The 18,994-nt window shown below is 39.6% G+C and overlaps 1 long non-coding RNA gene across 1 annotated transcript in view; it reads left to right on the forward strand.

Annotated features, from left to right (window-relative positions):
- LOC132988894 (uncharacterized) overlaps positions 1–16,926 on the forward strand; it is a 36,921-nt gene extending 19,995 nt beyond the window's left edge. Inside the window, exon 3 of the long non-coding RNA XR_009675877.1 lies at positions 16,346–16,926. This is a non-coding gene — a long non-coding RNA (uncharacterized LOC132988894). The remainder of the gene's footprint in view (positions 1–16,345) is intronic.
- The last annotated feature ends 2,068 nt before the right edge of the window (positions 16,927–18,994 follow it).

An 18,994-nucleotide genomic window follows, 5' to 3' on the forward strand; every position in this document is an offset into this window, starting at 1 on the left:
AAACACTATTAAAAAAAGACAAAGGGGGACCCCAGAGTCTGTTGGCCCATGAAATACATGATCAACCCGTCTTCCTTAAAGGGATCGTTGTGTATGTTTGAAGAGGGGATGTATGAGGTACTTGTCGATTGTAAGTATATTAATCAACAGAGATATTGGTCAGCTCAGTCCCTCTGACGATAAAAAGGAGTGCAGGAATGGAAGCTTAGCATTACATACATTGTAGCAGACAGGGACAAGCTAAAAACAGCGTCAGGTAAATGTACACTATATTGAAAAAAATGATCATCACTTCACTTTCCTGCTGGCAAGCCACCTTGTTTTACTGTTTGCACTACCTCCATGTAGCACATCACAATTAAATAAAATATTTTCTTAACCTCCTAACTAAGTAAAATGAAATAAAGTTTAACAAAACTGGCATCATGCCCCGACAGACTGCTGAAAGAAAAAGCTATTAACACAGATGATAGTGCAACCGAGAAATCATGCAGTGTGGCTGGTGGAAAAAAAAAGATGATTTATAGTTGACTGTCATCTGGGGGCACCTGCACAACCAGCTATCAAGATGACCAATTACCTGTCTGTTAATGCGTCTCCTTTCATACTATACACGGTCAAACACACACACACACACGTGCAAGGAACACCTGCCACAAGCCTATTAACACTGACAATGCAGATTATATGTGGATCACAAAACCAAGATGGACCATATGTTGCATATGTTGACCATGTTGCAGCACTGTAAAGACTGATGCCCTCTTCAGATCTGCTACAACCCCTCGTCTTCCTGATTATGGTTACATAGATTCAAAGATATTGGACCTTTAAGCAAATGATCATTTGTCAGATGAATACTACATGAATACATATTTGAATACAAAATTAAAAATCAAAAGCTAAAAATTGTTGAATAAAAAAATTCCAGTTTGGTTTCATGATGCAGGTATCTTTTTATGAGTTTATTTTGAAGGCATTGCACTTTTAATTTCAGACTAATTTCATAAGTGAATTGCAAATTATTTGTTGAGTCTACGTTTTCAGAATAATTGCTGCCATTTTGTTGATTCAGCTCATTGCCTGTCCTTTCCCTCCTCTGCATCAGACATTTGTAACAGTCTGGTAATGTGTGTGTGTGTGTGTGTGTGTGTGTGGGTAATATTTGCCATTTTCCAAACCAGAGTGCCCTGCTATTTGTTTATTAAACTGTCTCATTGACGCAGCTTCCAGAGAGCGATGCCCAAAATGAAAAATAATACCTTGTTATAAGTGAATGGGGTGACCACAGACTGTAGACATTTAGAAGAGGCTGTGTCTGTGACGTCACTGCCTGGTGTCTGAGGAGGAGGATCAAGCCTTAATTTGGGTTAACCCAAAGAGGCAGTCTGCTGTGACACGATGGTAGAGATGCACATTTTGAAAGATCCAGGCAGATGCTTATTCGCATATTAAAAAAAAATACTATTAAGCAGATCATACCTGATTCCAAACCTGTTTTTTTTCTTCACATTAAATGTTGCACGTCTCATAGTGCATTTATGAACATATATTAGCTATTTGATCTTCCTGTGGATCTGTTGTGCTCTGTCGGATCATTCCAAAATCAATCCATCTATCCATTCGGGTCGCGGTGGCAGCAAGCGCAGTAAGTCATCCCAGACTTCCCTCTCCCCAGCAACGTTTTCTAGCTCCTCCTGGGGGATTCCAAGGCTTTCCCAGGCCAGACAGTATATGTATAATGTATAATCCCTCTAGCGAAATCTGGGGTCTCCTATCCGTTGGATGTTCCCCGAAAGCCTCCAAAGGGAGGCGTCCATGAGGCATCCTAATCAGATGCCCGAACCACCTCAACTGACTCCCTTCGATGCGAAGGAGTAGCGGCTCTACTCCGAGCTCATGTCTTAGCTCATGACCCTATTTCTAAAGCGAAGCCCAGCCACCCACCGGAGGAAACTCATTTCGGCTGCTTCTTTCTGCAGACTTATTCTTTCGGTCACTACCCATAGATCATGACCGTAGTCGAGGTTTGGAACGAAGATCGACCGGTAAATCGAGAGCTTTGCCTTCAGACTCAGCCCCTCTTTACCACAACGGTCCGGCACAACGCTTGCATTACTGTTGTTTATTCCAAGTGTGCAGCTTAATCAAACTCTTCATGCATCATCACCCAGCAGAGTTATATAAAAATCGACTTTGTTTATTAATGGACATTCGGCCTTTTCTGATAGTAGAAACAGAACAGAGACAGGAGGAATGGGGGAGTAAGAGGGAATGAAATGAAGCATGTGATAAGGACTCAATGCTACCAGGTGAAAGCACCCTGCTGTTCTGACATTTTACCTGTAGCCATGATATTGTGTCTTATTTGAATGGATTTTTTTAATGTATTGTCTCTTTAACATTTTGATTTGAGGAATAGGTCCTACCAGGTTTTAACATCCTAGACATAGGTAGTGATATATATCATTATTTTAATCATATCATTTATTTGCTCTGGTACTATAATGCTCTGTAGTTGTCCATATTGCCCCTAATTGGTTGAAGCTCGATTTCACAAGCTCACCTGTTGATTCCTACATATAGTCCCTTAGTGATAATATGTGAACAGAACAATCGCTTCATAGGTTAAGCACAGATGGAAGCCCTGTTGTGATTATAATAACAGTTAAAGTAAAAACTGAGCTGTCGCTTGTACCCTTTCTTCTGCTTCAGTTACTCACAGTACCTGACACCATTGGAGTATTGAATGCAATAGATTGTAATCTGCTTTGGAGAAAGGTGCAGGCACTAACTTGATAAGTTAGTCAGGAAATTCTAAATTTAAACTTACATTGGACTACGAAGACAAAAAAAATAACCGTTTGCTTTTTTGGATTGTTTTTCAGTGATGAGATTTGCTCTTTCTGTGCAGTACCGTTGTTGATTTAGAAACAGATCCAACCCCTTTAAAGTCTTTGGAGACGATCTTTTGAGATGTTTTTGTAGACTTAGTCTTGTCAGCTGCAGTCTATACATTAGAGCAGCCTCTCTGTAAAGCTGGCAGATTCTTGTGGCCAAGCACACCATTAACTGTGGAATTAGAAACCCTGAGAAGTTGTTAATCACCGCAGTCATTCACATTCCACATAGACTCTGCTCTGCTCAGGACCTCCATGAGCCGAGGATGGGGCATGGTCTGGGCCAATGCTATTGGACCCGATGGTCTTTAATTAGAGGGAGAGCTTGGCAGGGACTGATGGAGGAGAAAGGCTCTCAGGATGTGAGTCCAGGGTGAGAGGGTTCACACACAAAACACTGGCTTTTCATCACCGCATGACTCACTCAGTTTGTGTGTAAAGTGCAGTGTATGTGTGGATGCGTGTGCGTGTGTGTAACGCAGAGAAAGTGAGAAAATGTGTGTGTACTGTATGCATGTGTGTGTGTGCACACATGGCTGCGCGTGCGTGCATTTCTTACCTCACTGCTCAGGCATTCCAATAGAGAAAGTGGTGTGAAGAGAAAGAGCGGCTCTCACAGTGTGGGTATTCATGGATCTGGCCCCTGTGGGCCGGTCCGGGCTCCAGTGTTCACAGACAAAGCCTCTCCAGCAGGACCCAGACACACTCACACAGAAAGGGGAGCGACAGAAGGAGAGGGACACAGGATTTGGGGAGACAAGGTTACAAGGAGGGAGAAAATGGAGAAGGGGCGAAAAAGGGACCAAATGTGCGCCAGGTCCTATTCCCATAAATCTGCAGGTGTGATGGATTGCCATTTAAAACTGTAAAAAAAAACCTGCTCTACGTTCAGAATGTTTAAAAAAACATAGTTGAAATAACTTGTTAATTGCCTTTAGAGTGATATGTTACATATTTCAGACTTAAGAGTTATAACAGTCACAAATGCCGCTTGATTTATTTAAGAAATTGCAATATTGGAAGACACTTGCACAACCCGCCCCTCACCGTCACCTTTATTCTTTTTTTCCCGTGCTGTCTGCGTAGTCCATATATCTACCACGACTCTCCTCCTTAACTGGTCCTGCCTCTGGTTTTTACATCAGCCAATCCTGTCGCTCTCCTGCAGCATTCTCCACTCCCTCCTGCTTTGAGCCAGCAGCTCGAGCTCTAGGATTCCATCAGAGTTTCTTCCACTTGGCCGTCCTGTCACTGCTCCCCTTGCCTGGCCCCTTCCCTAGATCGGGTAGCCTGGTTCACTGTGTCCTTAAACAACCCTTATGCATGTACAGGAAAGGGGCCCCAAAGTGGGGAGGCTCATCTGTAACCCTTCATTTTTTGGGAGACAAACTCACACTAGAACATTTCTACACTGCCTTTTTGTTTTCCATGAATGTCATGTTGTAATTTCCATAGTCACCATAGACTATAATAAATGTGTTGTCTGTGGAATAGATGAAGAGTAAATGTACACAGGACTGTACAGTGCAAACATTGGACTGTGCTACAAAGTATTTACCTCATTGCACCAGTGTGGTGAGAGACAGAGAGTCTCTTTTTTGTGAGAGGGAGGTGTGAATGTGTGTATTTGTGTGTGTGTGTTTCAGGGTTGGAAATTAGCATCTGCCACCGGCCAAATGCAGGTGTTTTTGTGCAGTGTCAGGTGAATTTGCCCCATCCACGAGTTCTGAAAACCTTTTAACAGGGCAGACAAAATACAAGCTGAGGTAGGAAATGATGGATTGATTTTAAGATTGCAACTTTCTGTTGAAAGTGTTTGAAAGTCTTGATGTGAATATTACTTTTAACTAACTACCTCAAACTATCTCAACTCAAAGAGAATTTGCTCCTCCATCCCTCTCTTCATTGATGTTGTGCCTCCTCACATGGAGCGCCGGTCTGTTCTGAGATAGATGGATGGATGGGTGGATGAATTGATAGGCCGAGTGACGGATGGCTACTTGCTAGAAATGGATGGCCTTGTTCAGACTGTGCTGAGTCACAAAGCATGAGTGTGAAGACACCAAAAAATTGATAGCAGACACATGATGTTTGAGATGATGTGTGTAGTATTGTTGTGAATGATTCAGGTAGAGCTAGGCAATCATCAGTTTTACGTCTGAAGGCCACAGAGATACAACCAACTTGTCACTGTTTGTATAGGTACCAGTAGTAGTTTTCTTCACATGTATGATATGGTTGTTTTCTAGTGATGAATCACTGTTTTTTTTACTTGTTAGGGATTTGTATGAGACACAATTTCAACCTCTATTTTGTACAAGAGAGGTGTGTGAAAACTTATAAAACCAATAAAAGATGTAAAAGATGTAGTTCCTCCGTCCATTTCCACACAAGTCATCTCTCTGTAAGCCATGAAATTAGGGGTGACCCCAAAGTTGACTCTTGAAAGATTTGTTCCAAAGAGCCTCAGTAGACTGCCAATCTCTCAGTTGCACACAGATAATGACACAAGGATCATTCCATTCCAGCTATATGTGGGTGTTCAATGTCTATTTATACAGTGATCTGTCTGTTATCTCCAAATAAATCATGACTCATAGCCTATCTTAGTAAATATCAACAGCAATACTTTTAATGCAATACTGAGAATATATTATACTTTTAATCAATGTCCTAAGTGTGTGCGTTAAGAAATCACCACAAGCAGATATCCACTTGTACAGAATGAATTGATTACAAGACTTAGTTTGTCTGCTATGTTGCAAATTAGAATCTGGATCATTGAGCGCAAGAAGAAGAGGATGACATTCGACCATCAGTCGACGATAGGCAAAATGTAAAGAATCAGGTTCAAAATTGTCAATCTTTAGTCAGGGTCACCCCTACATGAGATGATTACACAAAAAAAGAGGATTTGAGAAAGCTCACTTGTTTAAAATGGGCTCCACCAATGTAGCTGTATGTGAAAGTCTAACAGCTGGATCATTTAGGGGTGTTTAACTTGTGCTATAAATTATTTAAAAAAGGCAACAAAATGCATAATTGAGAGATAAAGATGTTTTCTTTTTAGGAATGCGATACTGTAGTTCAGCTGATTGATGTGTAGCTAAAAAGCTGAAAATAAACTGTTTTACTTTATTTTCAGCTTTTGATTGAAAAGCTGAAAATGTAACATACTCTTTTCTCTGCTGTAGATAATTACAACATCTGATTAGTTCACATGCTGTCAGAAACTTTTACAACCATTCCAGTGCTGAATTTCAAATTGGGTGGATTAACCTTCGAAAATGAAGACAAGAGCACCCTTTGACTGAGTTTGATTTGCAGATGTTTCAGGGTGCACTCCAAGTAAGGACTTATTGAAATCAGCCTACTTTAATGATAACAACATGCATAAATATACAAATTTGTATCATGAAAAGACCGTTTTGAATTGTAACCCAAGTAAAACTGGGCTTTATGAAAATTAGAAATCTGTTGTAGGAGACCAAAAATGTAATGGCGATGTCATCATTTATTATCTCAGTCACACACATGGAATGGCAGTGTTTCCCCTACCATTCAATAAGAGTGGTGGACTGCTCTGGTAGATAAAGTCTGCAGCAACTTGCTTGCATCTCTAAGCCATATTAAGAGATGCAGTTTAGTTTAAACCTATAAATTATGAAAAATAATCATTGGTCATTGTCCCACTTACAACTGTCTAGAGAACAATGTGGTCACTGGTCACATTACACAAATACCCTGACCTGCCTTTTACTCTAATATCCAGATTATGACTGAATGAATGAATGGAGTTATGGGGATCATGAAGTCACAGTAGAAACACTGTCATATGGATCTATGATCCATTTGACTCCTGATCCCCTCAAATCCCTGGTGACCATGAGGCCATGACCCCTGCATCTGCCAGCAGCAGCAGAAGGGGAGGCGAGCTCCAACTGTACCTAGACAGATGCTCTGTTAGATGAAGTAGTGAAACCTCCCGTACAATCTCTACCACTGAAAGTCTCACAGGGCGAGATGAGTCATTAGACATCGATCCTGGCTTCTTTGGCTCCAAGCAGCACAAATGATTTGAAGCAGACACTTGAGATATCAGGAACGGCCCACAAAGATTCTGTTTGGTCTAAAACTGCAATGAAATGTGTGTCACAGAGTATAATATGTAGGTCTGGGTCTGGAGCCAAACTTTTGAACTTTATAGTGTTAGCTCAATAAGCCTAATAAGGGGTTTCATTTAGAGTCAGTTACAATAGTATGATTTGTTGTTATGTGAGAACTTGTATCAGTAGGCCACTGAGACAGAGAAGAGTTGGATGTGTGTTACAGTTAAAAATGCACAATGCTGTGCAACTTCTATTGATGTCAAGTTGCCTTCATATCATATATGTGGAAATAGATTCACAGTATCAACAAATAAGTGGAAAAGTACATGCTGGCGAGCAGAAAAGAGAATGAAGCAGCTTCATTACATGTGCATGAAGGTCCAACATCTTGCACCAGTCGCACACTCATGTTGAATCAAGGAGCTGTTTAACTTTGGTTAAGAGTACTTTTTATAAGCAACATTCATCCTAAACTTTATCTCTGTTTCCTCAAAGGGAAATTTGTTTTGCTCACAGGTGACAAGACAAGAGACATGTAGGAAACACAGGCACATAGACTCAGACATTAGAAACAACATTCAATACATAAATACTAGAATAGGCCCACATCAAGAAAACCCAACAGAAACAACAGAAAACCCAGATTATTAAAAAAGTCCATCAATAAAGCCATCCTCAGTCATCAGGGTCATCATTAGAATTCAATACTTGATGGCCTGACTTATAAAAGCAAGTTCAAATTGACATTTCTTTTCCCCATCTGTCTACCATCCAGGAAATCAAAACTATAATATGCAAAACTTGAAAATTTGGTTTGGTTGCATAATTTTGCACATATTTAACCTTCATGTTTTATTAATTTAACTAGAAGTTACATTTTATTATTATTATTATAATATATTGTGTTAATGATCAGGGTTTTTGCAGACTGTAGTGTCATTTTTATTTGCTCACAGCTCATCTCTTTATCCTTGAGAAACAAGCTTTGACTTTGAGTAGAAGGAAAATCAAATTGATGATTCAATTAATCATCTTAATAGGATCCACCTTTAAAAAGCTTGAAATGTCAGAGCTACCCTTATATAATTAATATTCTTTAGGACTGGATCTAATGCTCTTGCTATAAGTTTGTGCAGCAGTGCATGAGTACGATGTACGTAAGTGAATCTGTTTGCTTCTCCCTCCTGTGTGTTCTGAAATCTCCTCTGCTGCAGACAGTCTGGGGTGCAGAGATGGTGGATGGTGTGTGTATATGTGTGTGTGTGTGTGTGTGTGTGTGTGTGTGTGTGTGTGTGTGTGTGTGTGTGTGTGTGTGTGTGTGTGTGTGTGTGTGTGTGTGTGCAGGGGGAGGGGGGGGGCAGCGGACGTGGCGGCAGGCCAGAATCAATTGGCAGTGTAATGAGATGGCCTGGTGCCAGGTAACCATGGAGCTACCCTCTCTGCCTGTCTACCAGCACAGAGTTCAAAATTAAACTGAATGAATGAAAGCGAGAGAGAGTGAGAGAGAGAGAGGAGGGAGGGGAAAGAAGGGTCTGAAATGGCAGGAGTGGAGGGTGATAGAAAGAAAGAAATGTGCAGGAGAGGAGGGAGGTTGATGAGGCTCTGTGGGCTATTTCTAAGCACTGCTGGAAAATTTAACTTCAGCCTCATTTCAAAGGAGGATGATTGAGGGGAAACTCAAATCCACCTGGGATCTTTTTACCCTGGAATATCTGAAAATACTTCTGTAATATACCTGCACTTCCTGCATGTCAGTAAAGAACAAGTGCTCTTCACAAAGAAAGGAAAAGAATGTGACCTCCCTGAGTTTTTTTTCCCCTTGATATTCACGTTGAGCTTCTTCCTTTGCAAGTCTGACGGCATTAGTGGCTTAAATGTTCCTGCAAATCTCATCCTTTCATCCTCTCCTAGACCCACACTCTTCCCCCTGTCATGGAAGATGTGTTAATATTGAGCATTTGGCCGCATTCTTAAAGTGATTAGTTCAAGCCAGTGGATCCAGCAGATGAAAAGAAATTAAGTAATTAATACAGTAATTAGATCTTTTCCTCCTTCCTACAGCTTTACCCCTGCTATGTCATTGTGCTCGCTCCTTTCTTAACTCCCTGTGCATAAAGCATGTTAAGAAGCAGTGTGCCCCCCATGATGGATGATCTTACTTTGCGTTTTGTCTGCGTCTGGTGAAAACATTTTACTGCAGTGGTGTTAAAAAACGGAAGTACTGTCAAACCAGAAGTATTTATACACTAAAATATTAACCAATATTTTTCTATTAAGATTATAGCCATGTTGAAAGACAAAAAGTAACTTTTCAAGAGTTGTGAAAAGTTTCAACTCAAAATATTTTCATTAATCTGCCTTTATGTATTAATAAGACTGGCTAACATCATGTGATATAATAATTGAAAACCATTTTCTGACCATTTGGCACACATGACTATAACTCCATAATGGCACTTAGGATGTACGTATATGAGGGTAATGTCTTGAGGTGGGGGGAAAAAATCGAGATACTAATCTTCTGAAATTTTAAATAGATTCATAACTTCCAAAAAACTTTTTTTTTAGCTAATCAGTCACTCCCTAGTCAAGTGCTAAGGCTAGCTCTTTAACTCAGTAGAATGACAAATGGAGCAGCAAGAAATTTAGCCAGTCTCACAGATGACTGGAGTAAATCATGAAGTATGTACTAATTCAAAAATAGACTTTGAATCATGAATCCAGAATCTTTTTGAATTGAAAATAGATTCTTAATCGAATTGGGACCCCATGAATCGAAATCGAATCGATTCGCGAGACACCCAATGATTCCCAGCCCTAGTAATGTCTACAGAAGTTAATTGACCAAAGACGTTGACAGAGGCATAAAAAAAATATATCAAAATTGCACTTTATCAATTTCAACCTCAATTAAATCAGATTGTTGTGATGTTTCATGATGATCATGCTTTTGAGGAGACCAATGGTACCAGGGACAAATTCGTTTTTAAATCTGTTCGTTCCTGCACCGGGGCTGAGTATGTCTGCGGCCGCATGGCAGCAGTTTGTACTCTGTATAAAGGGTGTGAGTGTTTTCACCAAGGATAGCCTGTGCTTTCTTTGTAGCTCTGGCTCTATGTAAAAGGGCAGGTTCATCCAAACTAGTGCCAGCTATTTTACTGCACATTCTCACTATTTGTTCCAACCTCTTCCCTTTTATTCAGATTGAGAGACCCAAACCAGCAGATAAAAGAGAAGGTTAATATCATCGTCTTGACTTTAGTAATCCAATAATGGATTTGCTGGCCCCAAATATAGATATTGGAATTTTCTTTTTTTTTTTTAAAAAAAAGGTTCTCTAAACAGATTTCCATGGTAATTTGCCCCGTGTCAGTACTTTAACATTAATCTGGATAATGCAAACAGAACTTCATATGCCAGAGAGGAGGTTTCACAGCAGGACAAGAGTAGAAGAAGACAGCAGGGTTATGTCAAAATAATCTAGAGGGATGGTGAAAGATGCACTCCAGACTGCAGAGAAAGTTTCAATCCTCAGCAATGGATGGACTTCACTACCCACAGAGTCAAACATGACAATTGCTGCCTATTGTATGTATCTACGTGCTACTAGACTCATACTCGCGCTCATTTGACTGGAGTTTTAAGGCTACGGTGGAATGGAAACTGACTAAAAAGACGTGATTTTGTGCTGCTTGTTGGAAAATGCCACTTTAGCATTTAGCAGAAGCTATCACTGTTCTCTGTAAAAGCGTGTTCCCTGTATAAAATCACTTCATATTGCACCACTATCCCAATTAATGTGCATTGTAAGAAAAGGGGAAGTTGATTCTCTTTAACACACACTGTATTCAAGGTTTAAAGGGTATTGTATCATATCATACTGTATTGTACAATATCGAATCTGGAGTTTTCCAGCCCTGATAAAAACTAATCTCACCTTTCACAAATACAAAGCTAGGACTTCAGATTGTGTCATTGCACGGGAAATTGCAATAGAATAATTAAGCACATAATGTGAAGCATTTTGATGTGACTCAAATTAAATATTACAGGTTTATTGTAGCAGTAACAAAACTAGTTTCATCTAATAAATTCACAATAAGGATTAAGGTATGCCTAATATAGAAAGAATAGACGTAAGTACTAAATCGGCTGTCAAACCAAACATACAAAGCCAGTTGCCATTGATTTAGTTTCTGACCATCGGGCCAGCGTCTTCAATGCCTTTAGAAACTAGCTCAAACAGGGAAGAGCCAGCCACATATCTCAGGCTGGTCGGAGCCGGCTGAAGCAGGCCATCCGTTTGTTTTGTGATGTTTTTCCTGCTGTAGTGAAAGTAAATGTTAGGCATGGCTGAACATAGAGGTTTTATACTGTGTGAGTAAGGACTGGAGTGCTGCTTATCCTGATATGACCTCTGCTTTGAATGGGATGCTGTCTTCTAATCAGTGGTATTTAAAGTGGGAGGGAGACGTGATATACTAGTCTGTCTGTACAGTAAAAAGCATGTTCAGCAGTGGGCCTCATGGCCTTTGAAAAATGCTCAGGCACTCTCTGCTGAAACGGCCCAGACTTTGAGAGCCTTGAGTGCACGTTGAGAGAGAGACGAGACAGTGGGCCAAGATGTCTGTGGTGTGGATTAATGGGGAGGACTGGAGAAAGGGTGCCGCAGTTGTGCGTGAGCAGAATATTTGATGGGAAAAGCGAGAGGAGGGAAGAGTGAGGGACAAGCAACTGCAAGAGATGGGCGAGATGAAATGGGGGGAAACAGATAAAAATTGGACTGAAACATCAAGATGTATGAACATGAATCAAAATCTACAGTATTAAATAGTGCTGCTGTCTGGCATCTCCCACTGGTGCTTTATCTTGTCTGATTGCACTTCACAGTGTGCGCTTTACACATTTATTCTGTTGCACTGAGCTCAACATGGGGATAAAATCTACATAAAGGCCTTCTCACACAGCTGAAATACACGCCTCAGCCAGGTTTAGATTTCTCTAAATACAACACTGAAGGGACCAAAATGGATAAGAGAGTGAAGAAAGCAAGAAAGATTTTAGGATTACAGACTGAGAATCATTTTCAATTGTATTTTGTATTACTTACATGCCTACTTTAAATCTCCGAGGCGTACAGCTACTTTAATGCCATCATGAAGTCACTTTTTCTTTTTTTTTTTGAGATTTATTTTTGGGCTTTTTGTGCCTTTAATGGAGAGATAGGACAGTGGATAGAGTTGGAAATCAGGGAATGACATGTGGGAAAGGATCCACAGGCTGGATTTGAACCTGGACCGTCCACTTGGAAGACTGTAGCCTCCATACCTGGCGTGCGCACTAACCACTGCGCCACCAGCACCCCATGAAGTCACTTCTTTATTCTTCTGTTGTCTCTCTTCTTCTAGCCAGTCTTTGGTATAGTATGTCGTTTTCCTTTTATAATGTGGCTCTGTAAAGCGCTATATGAATACATTTGTATTATTATGTTTATTGTATTAAGTATAGCAGACAGATTGATATACCTTTGATGTTACTCCCCAGTCCTTTGATCTTAATATTTTTAATAATTAATATATTCTAGTTTGAGTTGTAACATCTGTACAATACATCTGTATTGTTTTAATATTTTATTATGAACTGAATTAAGAAACTTCCATCCACCAAATTCAATCTAAAAAAACATGCTATACCCAGCATATACATTTGACAGGTTTTACCAACATTGAGCCATTATGTTTCTAAAATCTAAGCGCTGTTTTTGAGATTTTTTGAGATTTTTTGAGAGATTGAGAGGTGATATTTGCAAACCTCTGAGCTAATACAACAGACAGTCTGGACTGCCGGGTTTTCCCCACCCCTCATGTTACCACAGCTGCAACCAAACAATTTGTATTATAAGCCATTATTGCTGCCTGCCCTCTCAGATGTTGAGTTATGCTAAGGCAATCACAAAAGATTCTGACTTTTATTAAGACGTGTTAACACAAACAAGGTCTGAAAGAGACACATCGGAAGTCTCTAGGTATGACTGTGACATATATGCGTTTGTAGAAATGCAAACAACCTGCATTGTAGACACTGTTTTGATTCATATGTGAAAAACAGCCTTTAAACAAACAGAGAATTACAAAAAAGTAATACAAATCAACATTACAACTAGAAGTTAAACTATTGGTGCTGGTTGTAGCCTTTCCTGGAATATAAACCATATAAAAATGCTTTAAAAGACTACTATTATATAATGATATACTTAATGGTACAAAATTGATAAATGTTCACTTCTCCTGTTCTTTCCTGTCCTGTTCTCCTCTATAATAATGAAAAAAATAACATAACATAACATAAGCATCTGAAGTGCTTAGGTGCATCAAAACCAAGGTTAAAATCATGTGTCAAGAGTGTTGGACGGCTGAATTGAGTTCAATAATGTCAGAAGACTACAAGAAGAAATACAGCAGAGGCTGAGGCTATGTCATATTGTGTGATTAAAACAGATTAACCAGGCGTGGGGGGATTTGTAATACAGCTGTCTTTTATGAAAGGTGTCTCAGAAAAAAAATCGAAACATTTAAGAAAAGAAGTTTAAAGCACCAACAGTCAGTCAGTTTATCTGACTGTAAGTGTTCCTGTGATGCTGAACTTGAATCTTTTACTGTAGTCTTGTGCTCAGTCATCACTATAGCTTCCTCTACATTAAGAACAAAAATAGACGGTAATGATTTCCCCCCCTTGTTGGCAGCTTACTCCCTCCCCCTAACTTTCCCAGGCTCTGAGAGTGGCTTTAATGGGGTTACCTTGATAGAGGTTTGGGGTTATGCCCATGTCAGTCAATCTGTTTTCTTAAAACTTCTGTTTTTGAGAACCTTTTTTTCTGTGTCCACACAGAAACACAGGTTTCTTGGCAATATGCGCACAGTTAAATCGAGTCATTAAGATTCAAGGAGTGACCATGGAGCAGACAGCAGCCCATCGGCATGCTGTGGCAAAACTAGCATCCAAGGCTCTAAACACAAGGAAGGTTGTCCTTGTGTTTCTTTAAAATGGCAAATAAATACTATGACTTCTTGGGCATTTTGTAGCTGCTCAGGATTTGATTGAAGGTGGTGACAAGTCACGATCAGCCAGATAATTTCTGATACTTCGGCCAGCTGTTTACTGTTACAGGGCTTAAATACATTCAAAATGAGCAAGAGTATAAAATAGGTACTTCAAGTATGGTGGCAGAAAATAATCTCTCAAGTGTTGGTGCATATAAAGGATGGAATATTTTGTAAAAAAAAAAAAAATATATATATATATATATATTGTTGTATTTGTGTGGAAACAGTGGACACTCTTATCTATATATATTCCACAAGGAACAGGTATAGCACTGAATGAATCAGAGGTCTTTTACTGTTAAGTAAGAACATCAACGTCAAGTGAATGGAAGTGGACCACCATTTGCACCACCCTTGTTTGCGGGAAATTACGTTTTTTTTTTCTGTTAAATTCATGAAATGAGATTTGAGGCAAAGTACTATAATTCTCTTAGCAATCAATGAAGTGTCAACTTGGCAGTAGTACATGTTTAGAGCTTCAATGTTTTCTTTTGAAAATTATTTTTTCAGATATATTGAGTCTTTGTCCTTTTCTTGAATATGAAGAAGAGCTTTTAGGAGCAAATAGCCAATAAATGGAAGGGGTCCGAGAATAGATCCTTGAGATTCTCAATCAAAATTGTGCAGATGAGGATGTAGTATGCAGCATTCTGACTTCACTCACTATTTGTTGTGATGCCAGAAGGGGTGCTTAAGATACAGTACAAGGACAAGATGAGTTAATGAATGATTATGATTGTGACAAGGATATTCATAAAAGCATATAAAAAATGTGAGGGAACTATGAGAAAACAATGCTCACAAAACGAAAAAATGTTGGTGAAGGAATTTTTTGAAAATGGTTTTGGTACTCAGGGTGAAATAAAAAGATAAAACATTACATATACTGTGACTTACTGTCACTATTATGTCATTTTTTTCTTAAAAGGAGTAAAATAATTAGTTATCCGGTAAGGAGAAATTAATTCATGGGGAGGACACATCAGCACGGACAGCAGTGTTTGAGCATCAGGATGTGGGCATGTGAGGGACACACACTCAGCCATATCAGCCTTACTCGTGTACAGTCGTAGCCTTCCCCTGCATGGTGGCCCAAGTAGAGTTTCTAATGGACTCACAACACAGCTGTATGCCAATCGTCCGGTCTGAAAGACGACTACTGGGACAAAGGGCACGAGTGAGGCGAGGGAAACGAGGGAGAGATGCTCGCTGCATCGCCCAGCCCTCCCCTGAGCAGGACGGGGAGCACCACTCTTCGTCTCTGCTCATAGCTGCTTTCCCCCGGCCCTCAGCCATTTTGGAGAGAGGAAAAAGTGGCTGCTTTCTCTCTCCCTCTCACGCTACGTGGCATAGCTTTGGAAAGGTTTCGGCTGCTGTGTTGTAGGAGAAGGGACATTTTGCAGCTCGCATTTGGGGGATAATATGTTTGCAGAGAAAACATTCTGACGAGAAAAACAACGTTCTTCCATCGTGACTTTTTTTTTTAATGTATTTTCGTTACCCTTGCATTCAACTGCTAAGCCTCTCTTCTCTTTGCTGTGCACTTTCACTCATGCTGGGTCCTTTTCTTTCATAACTTGCACTCTAGTTTAGTTTTCCTGTGCTATCCCCCCCGTCTTTTTTAAAATTATATCTGTTCTCATCTCTCAATTTGACAGAGTTTAAGACAAAAAGGACATATACAAATTTTGGCAGCACTACGGACAGACAGAGCCGCAGCCAGAGATCCTGCTGGGATCCAAAAAAGCCAGGCAGAATGAAGCACCAAAAAAAAAAAAAAGAAAAAAAGAAAACACCACCCATTCCTTCGCCTGATCACAAATTCCACTTTTTCTGTAGCAAGCCCTGCGCTGCGACTCCTCCTCATCCACATCTCATCGCGTTCAACCTTTTGCCGTACCTTTTTTTTTTTTTTTTTAAAGGCGATTTGAGGTTTTTGTACCCCGGAAAATGGGAACCGGACAACGGGTCAGATGGGCTAACAGGGAAAGAACGAGGGGATGTTAATTTCCTACTTGTACTTTTTTGTATTTTTTTGTTTCACTGTAAATGTTTTTGAATTGTTGTTGTAGTGCTAGTAGTGTTAAGTTTGTATGTGTTGTAAGGGTGTGCTCGGATCACCACGTGTTTCTAAGTGTGTGGTTTAAGGAATGTGTGTGCACGGGAATCTAGTCTGTCAGTACTAGACATTCTGTTCTGTTCCACTAATGATTTGTAAATGTCTTTTTTATAGGTGTCCTGCTTTATGTTGAAGTATTGGCCTACACTGCTCCTCATACCTAACTCCATCTGATTCCAGAGGATGTCTTGACCATCAAATCTGGAGTGTCCCTTGCTGGTACGTTGGCGATTTATAATACTTTAAGTTATTTTTTTGTAAGCGTTGTTCAGTGTTGTTTCTAACCCACACCATTTGGTGCATACCTGATGTTTTGCTCATGGTTCTTGTGATATGGTGTTATTGAAGGGTAGGAAGGTCAAGAGGCTGTATAGAAATGCATATTTTATAAAATAGTTGCACTGAGGATATTTATAAACTACAAATTGTTTTTTCATTATTAAACCGCAGTCATATGTTGCATTCTGTAAAGGTGTGATTTAATATGATTTCACACGCCCCTGGACTTTTTTTTTACAATATTTACCTGAAGACGTCTGATTTTTGTGTCTTTGGAACATCGCCGTCTACTCGATCCTTTTGCAATATACAAATGTTCACCTTGTGGTGTTGGAACATTTTTTGTGGTAAATTATTGAAAATACAGCCTGAATTTAGATTTGTAAACCAAATGTGTTTACAGAAATCAAAGTGTTGTTAAGTGGATTTCATTTAGGATGTTTATGTCTGGGGGAAAAAAGAACATGCAGTATATTATACTGTCTGACATTTTGAAAATAAATGTTGACCTCAGAAGAATGTGATCAGTAGGTTACACAAACACCACGTCCCTCGCACAGTCATGTGCTTTTAGCCTGTTCAATGGACCATGGTTTGACTTCACAGCACTCAAGATACACAAACAGGAAAGTGTTTTATAGCCACCCTGAAAAGTTGTTTAAAAAAAAACAAAAACATTTTAATTACATGATAGGAACAGTATCTAATGTGTCCGTTTTCGAAAACGATTCATTTAATCATTACCTTAAAAATTAAAGTTAAAACAGACTTCCTTCTTAAATATTGTAACATGCATTAAGTATTTTATTTAAAAAAAATACACAAAGATTTAACTGTAGTTCTTGACCAATTCTGTGTTTTTCATTTTGACACATGGGCATGAACGCCCACTGAGAGGGCTTGGATTGGGACTGAGTGGTGTTTACAGGTCGAGGTAGTGGAATGGTTTCTGTTTTCATACATTGTGAGTCTCACCTTACTTTTGTTTTTGCTCTTAAAGGGGTAATGCTAGCTGCCACAAACCCGTAGATCCGAACTTGTGGTGACTGGCTGCACAAGCTCGTATCTATAGGTATGTGTCATCCAGGCAAACACAGCTCCTGCCCTACATTACGACTAAGAAAAGTACCGCATTGTAATAATATTTGAAGCAGACTCGTTAGTCAAAACGAATGGAAATGTCAGACTTTATCACAATCGTGACTATACTGTAAGTCGTTTTAAACACAAAGCTTTTGATTGTATTGGTATGACTGAAAAACAAGCTCCTTGTCAGAGTAGAATATTGTCCTCTAAACTTCTCCCTTGCGTCCCATCTTTATGCAGTAACCCCACCCAAGTAGGAGGGTTGGACTGTATGACGATGTGACACAACACAAAACCGCCCTGATGTCCTTGGGCAGCGCTGCACATCAATGAACTGATCTACTTCAATTCATGTTTTAACAGGATGCATGAATATGAGGATCAAGCAGACTTTCTCTTCTGCGTTTTTAATAATACACTTTTTTTTGTAAATAAATATTTTCAAAAGTTTATTTCTCATCAAATAGAAAGCGTTGACACTATGCTGTAAAGTTTGTATGAAGCCTGGTAGGTTTTGGTACACAGCAGCCAACCCGCAGTTTCCTCCAGTGTTTTCGCAGGTTGAGGTAGTAGGTTGTATAGTTCAGAGTGACACCACAGGAGATAACTGTACAGCCTCCTAGCTTTCCCTGAGGAAACACCACACAGCCTGGACACTACTGGATTATTTTACCCATCATTCACTTTCATATGCTACAGTATTTGGGACTAGATTGTTGGTCGTTTTAAAATGCATTGTCTAATATCGGGGGGTTGTTTGTTGTTTTTAGCCCTTAAACATTGATACAAAATATTCATTTTTTTTATTTAATTCAACATTTCACAGTTTTTACAGAGTAAAGTGGCACGGACCAACATTTAAAAGACGAACATTGTTTCCCAAAATGACATTATTTCGGGCAAAATAAAAAATTGAAATAATCAAAGAACCAGAGGACAACGAGGACAGAAAACGATTCAGAGTTGTGTGAACAGCACCAACGTGCTGCTGCAGTGAGGTCTGTGGGCCGCACTAATGAAAGAGATGCCACTGAAGGGAAACGCCATACAGCCGCATGGGAAGAACACGGTCTATGCAGCCAATTATGTACAAAGTTCAGTGTCACTTAACCAAAACGATATATTTCCTCTGCTCAGCTGTGTGGTAAAGACACTGCTGTGATGAATACAGCTCATGAACGACTTTCACTTCTTCAAACCACAGGCCCCTCAGATCATTAACGTAAAATACGCTAGTTCATTGCTTTATTTGACACATATTCCGGGCATGGGATTTCTTCAGAATCCATGAAACTTGAAGCTGCTTATTATGATCATATTTTAATCAGTTATAGGCTTTTCTCAGAAGACACCAAAATGTGACAAACTATTAATATAAAAACATCTTCTGCTTTTTAA

The sequence above is a fragment of the Labrus mixtus genome, chromosome 14 (assembly GCF_963584025.1).
Source record: "Labrus mixtus chromosome 14, fLabMix1.1, whole genome shotgun sequence".
Taxonomy (NCBI): Eukaryota; Metazoa; Chordata; class Actinopteri; order Labriformes; family Labridae; genus Labrus; species Labrus mixtus.